Here is a 9,811-nt window from a genome sequence, read left to right as displayed (position 1 = left end):
CAGAAGTTACGTCTTTCCACAGCGGCAGTCAGTTAATTTATTACTGCAATAATTTTTCTTTCAACATTAACAAAATTCAACATTTCAAAACTCACTCAACTCTTTGTATTACACATTTCGATTTACACAAGTACAATGAATGAACATTTTAATTAAATATATTCATACCTATGAAAAACACGAGAGGACAGAAGTTATGTCTTTCCACAGCGGCAATCAGTTTACTGGGCCCGCCGACCAGGGTAAATCTCTCACGTCTTTCACTAGTGCCCGATGCGCCATCTATTGGCATGGCGGTGTAATGCCAGAAAGATATACTGTTTTACCTTAAAGGGGTCATATGATGCGATTTAAATTTTTCCTTTCTCTTTGGAGAGTTACAAGCTCTTGGTGCATAAAGAAGATCTGTAAAGTTGCAAAGACTAAAGTCTCAAATCCAAAGAGATATTCTTTATAAAAGTTAAGAGTCAGCCACCTACCTAAAACGGCTCGTTCTAACATGCCCCCACATACCTACGTCACTATCTGGGAAGATTTGCATAATGCCACCCAAATGTTCATGCAAAGAAAGAAGGCGTAACTTTTATTCTCGTATTGTTGCTGCCGCCGCCGCTGCCATGTCGTTAAGGCGCTGTGTGCTTCGTTGTGAAAGCGAAACTACTTTGTTTGTCCTTCCAAAAGAGGACGATATCGCTTCAGTCATGCCTGGAGCTGATCCGTGCTGGTCGGTGAGGAAATACTTCAGTCGTCGACAGGGACCAAGAGGCTCGAAAACAAGCGGTGGCATTTCAGCGGTTCCTTCCTCGCCGTATTTCAGCTCCGGGGGCTGCTGGGCGGCAGCAGTCCCCACCGCGTACCAGCTCCTCACATAGGGAGACGCAAAAACAGAGCATTGCCGCCCGTGTTCGGGACCGGAGGCAGAAGCAGCGCTCTGGGTTGGGGGCCTCGAAGCCTAAGCCGGATCTGCGGACCGTCCTTCATGCGAAGAGGTCCTCGACCAAACGGTCCTGACTATTTCAGTGTAGGACTAGCGAGGGCAGGCCCTTCTGGGGCAGAGAGGGTCACACCGCATTACACGGTGCCCATCTCCCCCCAGTGCCCTCGGGAGATCGTTCTGCCAACCCTACCGGTGTTCCAGGGCGCAGTGGTCTCCAGCGAGCATGATGGGGGGGTTGCGTCCCATTTTAGATCTGTGCCTATTGAACCGCCCAGTCATGCGACTGAAGTTCAGAATGCTCACACTCAGACAAGTTGTGTCTCAGATCAGGTCCGTGGACTGGTTTGTCACGATCGATCTGAAAGACGCGTATTTCCATATCTCCATCCTTCCTCATCACAGGAAGTTCTTGAGGTTCGTTTTTGGGGGCAAAGCGTACCAATATCATGTTCTTCCTTTCGGCCTTGCACTCTCACCCCGTACTTTCACGAAGTGTGTGGATGCTGTTCTGGCACCGTTGCGACTCCAGGGCATCCGCATACTCAGCTACATCGACGATTGGTTGATTTTAGCTCGTTCAGAGCAGATAGCGGTTCGACATCGAGATGTTGTTCTCGCTCACATGAGAGAGTTGGGGTTAAGACTAAACGCCAAGAAGAGTGTGCTTTCTCCATTACAGAGAACCACCTATCTGGGCGTGGTGTGGGATTCGACCACGATGCAGGCATGTTTGTCTCCTGCTCGGATCGAGTCGATCCTCACTACAGTCAAGAGAGTGAAAGAAGGCCAGTCACTCACTGTCAAGCAGTTTCAAAGACTGCTGGGTCTGATGGCAGCCGCGTCCAACGTGATTACTCTTGGCCTGCTGTACATGAGACCCCTGCAGTGGTGGCTCAAGACCAGGGGGTTCTCCTCGAGGGGAAACCCGCTTCGCATGTTCAAGGTCACGCGGAGATGCCTACGTGCCTTAGACATGTGGAGGAAGCCTTGGTTCTTGTCTCAGGGCCCGGTGCTGGGAGCTCTTTTTTGCCGCATGACGCTAACGACAGATGCATCCCTCACCGGTTGGGGTGCGGTCATGAGTAGCCACCCTGCCCGCGGTCTGTGGATTGGTCGCCATCTGACTTGGCAAATCAATTGTAGACCCCTGCAGTGGTGGCTCAAGACCAGGGGGTTCTCCTCGAGGGGAAACCCGCTTCGCATGTTCAAGGTCACGCGGAGATGCCTACGTGCCTTAGACATGTGGAGGAAGCCTTGGTTCTTGTCTCAGGGCCCGGTGCTGGGAGCTCTTTGTCGCCGCGTGACGCTAGCGACAGATGCATCCCTCACCGGTTGGGGTGCGGTCATGAGTGGCCACCCTGCCCGCGGTCTGTGGAGTGGTCGCCATCTGACGTGGCATATCAATTGTCTGGAGATGCTGGCCGTATTTCAGGCATTGAAACACTTTCTCCCAGACCTGAGAGGTCACCATGTGTTGGTGTGCACCGACAACACAGCGGTGGTCTCATACATAAACCACCAGGGAGGTCTGCGCTCGCATCGTTTATACAAATTGGCACACCAGATCCTTCTGTGGTCCCAGGAGAGGCTCCTCTCGCTGAGAGCGATGCACATTCCTGGGCATCTCAATGTGGTAGCAGACATCCTGTCGAGGCAGGGGCCGAGGCCCGGGGAATGGATGCTTCACCCCGAGGTGGTGAAGCAGATATGGAGTATTTTTGGCCAGGCTCAGGTGGACTTGTTTGCGACTCAGAAGACATCGCAATGTCCCCTCTGGTACTCTCTGACTCATCCAGCTCCGTTGGGGCTGGATGCCATGGTGCAGGCGTGGCCGAGGCTTCGCCTGTACTCCTTTCCCCCGATCGCTCTGCTCCCAGGAGTTCTGGAGAGAGTGCGCCAGGACGGAGTCCGCTTACTGTTAGTAGCCCCATTCTGGCTACTAACAGAGGGGCTGCCATTTCCCTTCTCGAAAGCTCTCCATGGGTGATTCCCGTCAGGAGGGACCTCCTCTCACAGGCGGAGGGCACGATATTTCACCCCCGCACGGAGCTGTGGAAGTTATGGCTCTGGCCCCTGAGGGGGCACAACTAGTAGCTTCCAGTCTCTCAACTGAGGTTGTTGAGACCATCCTCCAATCCAGAGCTCCCTCCACGAGGAAACTGTACGCCTGGAAGTGGAAGCTTTTCACTTCCTGGTGTAGACACCGCCAGCTCGACCCAGCTAGCTGCCCAGTTGGTACAGTACTGGAGTTCCTGCAGGCCCGGTTTTCTACAGGGTTAACCCACTCCACCCTGAAGGTCTACGTGGCGGCCATTGCGGCCTACCACGTCCCTCTTGGTGGCATTTCAGTGGGGAGACACTCGCTGGTTACACGTTTCCTCCACGGTGGGCTGAGGCTGAGGCCTCCAGTACGATCTTGTGTCCCTACATGGGACCTAGCAGTGGTGCTAGAAGCTCTCTGTAAGCCTCCATTCGAACCTATCGAAGAGATTTCTGATCGCCATTTTACAATAAAGGCTACCTTTCTGGCAATATCTTCTCTTAAGAGAGTGGGGGATTTACAGGCCCTTTCGGTGGCCCCTTCCTATCTTGACTTTGCGCCCGGTCTGGCCAAAGCATTTCTGTACCCTCGTGTGGGGTATGTCCCAAAAGTCCCCTCATCAGCATCACAGCCCATTGTACTTCAGGCCTTCAGTCCTCCAGACCAGCAGAAGCTTAACTGTATGTGTCCAGTGTGAGCACTGGATGCATACATCCACAGAGCTGCCCTGTTGAGGAGGGCGAACCAGTTGCTTGTGTGCTACGGTCCCCCTAAGAGAGGTCTTCCAGCAACTAAGCAGACCCTCAGTCGGTGGATAGTGGATGCCATCTCCTTATGTTATGAGTCCTCTGATCTCCCCTCGCCATTAGGGGTCAAGGCTCACTCGACTCGAAGTGTGGCAGCCTCTAAGGCTTTCTTAGTGGGTGTGCCTATGCAGGACATCTGCAACGCTGATACATAGGCATATACAGGGCAGACAGGAACACATGCAGCACAAGATGAACATTAAATTCCGGACAAGGGAGAATGGCACAGGCTAGAACTTAAATGGGGCAGATAACGAGGGGCAGACAGGTGAGGAGGATAAACTAATAAGGAGACACACCTGGAAACAATGAACAATCAAACACACAGGAAAACTAGGTAGCAGAGCACATGGGGAGCAAAAACACAACAGAGACAGTCCAGAATCCTGACATTACGCCCCCTCCCGGAAGGTGCGTCCTCGCACCATAGAAACAACAGAGGGAGGGATGGGTGGGAACTTGGGAGGAAGCTCAAGAGGAGGACGGATATCCAGAAGGGGGCCGGCAGACAGAGTCCAGGGAGGAGAAAGGAGGGGCTTGGAGTAGGAGGAGTCCAGCTGGACCCAGGCCACAGCCATAATGACGGCCCACAGTGGAGCCGACGGAGGGAGGAGCCATGGAGGAGGAATGGCCGCCGACTCCAGGGGGCCGACCAAACGGCGGCGAAGCAGGTGGTGGAGGAACCCGAGCCCGAGGCGGAGACGGAGAGCCAACGAGCTAGGGGGATGCCGAGGATCCGGGGGGCCAGAGTGGAGCCGAGGGCTCTAGCGACCAAGGCAGAGGCGGAGATCCGAAGATCCACGGTGGAGCCGGAGCGACTGAGGACAAAGGTGGAGCTGGCAGGAGGAAGGAGCCCAATAGAGCCGGTGGGACTGAGCAACAAGGTGCAGCTGGAGGAGCAGAGTCCTGAGGCGATGGCAGGTCGACGCCCGACCAAGGGGGAGCCGGAGGGACGAGGGAGCCTGGTAGAACTGGTGGATCGATGGGTGACGGTGGAGGCGAGGGAGCTATGAGCCGAGGTCGAGCCGCTGGGTCTACGGGCCGAGGCGGAGTCCGGGCCTCTGAGGCTGGAGGCTGAGGTGAGGGATTCTCCAGCAGCGGCGACGCTGGAGGATGGCAGAGCCATGGAGCTTGCACTGTATTGATGGAACTCTGGATCGGAAGACCCCTCTAGGCTGATCACGGGAACAGGATGGCACTCAGGAGGAGCGGACACTTGAGGGCGCTTACGAGGAACTGGCACTGGAGGGCGCTCTGGACTGGATTCGGGGACTAGAGCCCCCTCCTCTTCGCTTTGGCACTTTCGCCGCACCATACTCAGCTCACCCTCAGCCGCGGTGCAGGGGCGGAGCTCCTTTCCACACTCACACCGTTCGCGGCTTTCTCCCTCGTGGCAGGCATTGTCGCCGGCTCTCGCACCTGATCTGACGGCTTGGGCTCTCCTTCAGGGGTCGCTTGGCATTGCGCTGGCTCGTAAATCGCGGCGGGAATGGGCTCTCCGTCATCGGTGGGCTCTGGCTTTAGCTCCGCACAGCGGGGAGATGGTGGGCTGGGCTCTGGGTCTGGAGTGGCACCGGCGAGATCCCCCTCGGGACAGACGGTGACCGGGGATCTGTGTCTCGCCAGTGTCCACTCCACAAATGTGGCGAATTCCGCTCGAGGGCCATCTTTGGACGACTGCACTCTGCATGCGGGGTTGAGGCTGGAGTCATAGAACGCGCAGAGTGCGTCGTCCAGGTAGGTGTTGAGATGGGCAATCGCCTGAAACAGTCTTGTATGACCCTCGAGCGATCTTTCCCCCTGCTCCAGCAGGAGGAGGATGTATTCAGGGTGGGTGAAAGGATCCATAAGGGAAACAACGGGAGGACAAAAACAAACACTGAGCGAAAAACAGAAATAAAACGGAGGGGAAATACGCAATTTAAACTGTTCCTGGTCCAGTATTCTGTCACGGTTGTACCACACTGAGGAGCGAGGAGACACAGGAGAATTCGCAGTAAACACAGTCTTTAATCCTTCCAAAATGGGGTATACAGGGCAGACAGGAACACATGTAGCACAAGATGAACATTCAATACCGGACAGGGGAGAATGGCACAGGCTAGAACTTAAATGGGGCAGATAACGAGGGGCAGACAGGTGAGGAGGATAAACTAATAAGGAGACACACATGGAAACAATGAACAATCAAACACATGGGAAAACTAGGTAGCAGAGCACATGGGGAGCAAAAACACAACACAGACAGTCCAGAGTCCTGACAACTGCAGACTTCCACTCCTAGCTTCATTTGATCTCAAATGGCTTACCACCACAAGCACTAACAAATCAGTCAACCAGCTTGACTTAATTTACACATGCAATTGTATCACAGACAACATTTGGTAAAACCTCTAGACATCTCTGCTCATTTCTTTATTACATTTAACCTACATAATACTACCTGTGTGCCACCAATTCCTCTACCAGTTACTTTTAGGCAAAATCTACGCTCCCTTTCACCCATCCATCTTTCCTCTGTAGTGTCATCCTTTCTTCCCTCACCCACCCATTTCTCATCTCTGGATGTAAATACAGCAACTGACACTTTATGATCCACTTTAACTTCTTCTCAAGACAATATCTGTCTAGACAGGCCAATGCATAATACCCCTTCTAACCTAAAAAGTTGCCCCATGTATCATCATCTTTACTGTATTTTTGCTGAGCAGTCTTTTGGGTGGCTCACCAATGTACTAGATTTCTCATATACAAAAAATTAAGTAGGCTTGAACTAAATTTTTGTGGGGAGAAGAATTTATTGAAGATGGTAGTGTAGCAGTTCTTCAATAGCGATGTTAGCATGTCTTCCTTCAAACAATTTTACCCTTGTATGAATCCTAGCTTCTCCCAAAGTTTTGTCTGTGGGATATAATTTCACTGTAGCCCTGCAGATAGCGAAAATCGATTCCAAATCATCAGTTCTTATTTTGCTGGATCTATCTGCCACTTTTGACACTGTGAATCATCACATTATCCTGTCTGCTATTACCGGATATGCACTCCACTGGTTTGAATCTTATTTCACAAGTAGGTCTTTCAGGGTTTCCTGGGGAGGAGAGTAGGGCTGTGCAAATAATCAAATGCGATTTTCATGCACATCTTGTCAGTAAAGCAGGTTCTGTGATTAGTAGTAAATCTCCAGCACGTGCTTTTAGATGGAGCAGCATTTACTACACAGAGCCGTAGATCACTGACAAGCTACGCAAATTCGCTTTCATAGTCGGCAATGAATGAGATGTGCATGAAAATCACATTTGAATATTTGCACAGCCCTAGAGGAGAGGTGACCAAAGAACATAAACTGGGCACAGGGTTTCCTCTGGGATCAGTTCTTGGACCCCTCCTCTTCACCATATACACTACATCACTGGGACCCATTATACAAGCACATGGTTTCTCCTACCATTGCTATGCTGATGACACACAGCTCTATAATTCATTTAAACCAGACAATCCAATAGTAGCTGCATGGATCTCAGGCTGCCTAGCAAACATCTCGGCACCATGGTTTCTCCTACCATTGCTATGCTGATGACACACAGCTCTATAATTCATTTAAACCAGACAATCCAATAGTAGCTGCATGGATCTCAGGCTGCCTAGCAAACATCTCGGCACGGATGAAGGAACATCACCTGCAGCTCAACCTGGCAAAGACTGAGCTTCTTGTTTTCCCTGCCACTTCAACTCTACAGCATGATTTCATCATCCTGCTAGGTTCATCAAAAAATACTATTGGGTGACCAGTTGACCTTCAAGGACCATATTGTAAAGGTTTGCATTGCACAACATCAGGAGGATCAGGCCCTTCCAAACAGAGCATGCTGCACAACTTCTTGCCCAGGCCCTTGTCATTTCTAGGCTGGACTATTGCAGTGCTCTTCTGGCTGAACTTCTATCATTGGCAATCAAACCTCGACAAATGTTTCAGAATGCAGCAGCACGACTACTCTTCCATGAGCCCCAAAGGGTCCACTTCACACCTCTCTTTATCTCTCTGCACTGGCTACCGGTTGCAGCTCGCATCAAGTTCAAGACATTAATGTTTGCATACAGAACAGCCACAGGCTCAGCACCCTCCTACTTCCTCCTCACTCTTACGAATCTACATCCCCTCCAGAAGCCTGAAGTCAGCAATGCTTTGTGGTAACATGACAGAGAGGCATTTTTGTTCACCTTTCCTGGCTAGTGAACTGATCTTCCCACAATCGCAGTAATTAACAGAACACCCAACACATTATCTGAGAGCAACACTAATTTAATCCCATACCCAACACATTTTAGATAAAAACTGGGACCCGAACTGCACCTGCATTAAATTAAATTCAAGTTTATTTGTATAGTGCTTTTCACGATACAAATCGTTGCAAAGCAACTTTACAGCAAATTAAGTTTCTACAATATTTAGTGGTAGCTTATCAGTGGTGACTGTCAGTTAATGTACATAAGGCAGAAATGTACAGAAATCAATTAAAGACGTAATCAAACAAACGATGAACACTATTAAATCTCCTACATGAGGTAGACAAAACTCATTAAAACTTTAATTCAAATTGTGAATAGATTAAATACAGAAAGCAAGCAAAATGTTACGGGGCTGACAAGACGTGTGGATCCATGTGAAAGCTTTATTCTGAACAGAAGACAGAGACGTGGTCATAACAGACAGGGTCAAACAATGGCAAACAGGTATCTGGCGGGCAAAACACAAGAATAGTCCTAGGGCTAGCGTAGGTCGACGATCAGCAGACAGAATCACAGGGGCGAGACTAGAGGGATAAATACAGGGAGACAGGCAAAGATCAGAACCGAGGAAACCGACAAGGCAAGGCAAGGCAAAACAAGGAAACACGGGAAGGAAACAGGAACTAGGAAAACTAACTGGCTAAGCAATACTCGGCAGTGGATGGTAGTTTGAGTGAGTGTTATATGGCGAGTGAGTGATGTGAAACAGCTGTGTGCAATCAGTGAAAACAGCTGTGTGCAATCCGTGCTGAGTGCAATCAGTGCAATGAATGATGGGATATGTAGTCCGGGATGACAAGCAACAGTAGGTGTAGTGCGAGAGTCAATGTAATGGAAAGGGTGACCTCTGATGGTAAGCAGACGGAAGTTCATGGACCGGATTCATGACAGAGCCCCCCCCAAGGAGCGGCTTCCAGACGCTCCAAACACTATACGATTCAAGTGGGCGGTGGAGCAGAGGCAGGGATGGAGGGCCAGGTCCACGTGAAAGTGGAGAGACCGGGCACTGAGGCAGGGCCGGCGGAGCAGGGAGCCAGGGTGGAGCTGAGGACCACCACAGCAGAGCAGACGGGATTGAAAATCCCCACAGCGGAGCAGAAGACCACCAAAGCCAGACAGTAGACCACCACGGCGGAGCAGAATACCACCAGAGCCAGACAGCAGACCCCCACGGCAGAGCAGAACACCACCAGAGCCAGACAGTAGACCACCACGGCAGGCCAAAAGACCACCACGGCGGAGCAGAAGACCACCACAGCGGAGCAGAAGACCACCACAGCAGAGCAGAGGACCCCCACGGCCAGACAGACCACCACGGGCGGAGCAGAAGGAACAGGGAACCCCCCTGGTGAACCATACCGATCAGGAGACCATGGCAGAGACTGTAATAACGAAAAAGCAGAGACAGACAACACAGACAGAAGGGATGGAGGGCCAGGTCCACGTGAAAGTGGAGAGACCGGGCACTGAGGCAGGGCCGGCGGAGCAGGGAGCCAGGGTGGAGCTGAGGACCACCACAGCAGAGCAGACGGGATTGAAAATCCCCACAGCGGAGCAGAAGACCACCAAAGCCAGACAGTAGACCACCACGGCGGAGCAGAATACCACCAGAGCCAGACAGCAGACCCCCACGGCAGAGCAGAACACCACCAGAGCCAGACAGTAGACCACCACGGCAGGCCAAAAGACCACCACGGCGGAGCAGAAGACCACCACAGCGGAGCAGAAGACCACCACAGC

Source organism: Sinocyclocheilus grahami, unplaced genomic scaffold (genome assembly GCF_001515645.1).
Source record: "Sinocyclocheilus grahami isolate Dianchi unplaced genomic scaffold, SAMN03320097.WGS_v1.1 scaffold79.1, whole genome shotgun sequence".
Taxonomy (NCBI): domain Eukaryota; kingdom Metazoa; phylum Chordata; class Actinopteri; order Cypriniformes; family Cyprinidae; genus Sinocyclocheilus; species Sinocyclocheilus grahami.
Note: the sequence above shows the minus strand (reverse complement) of the source record.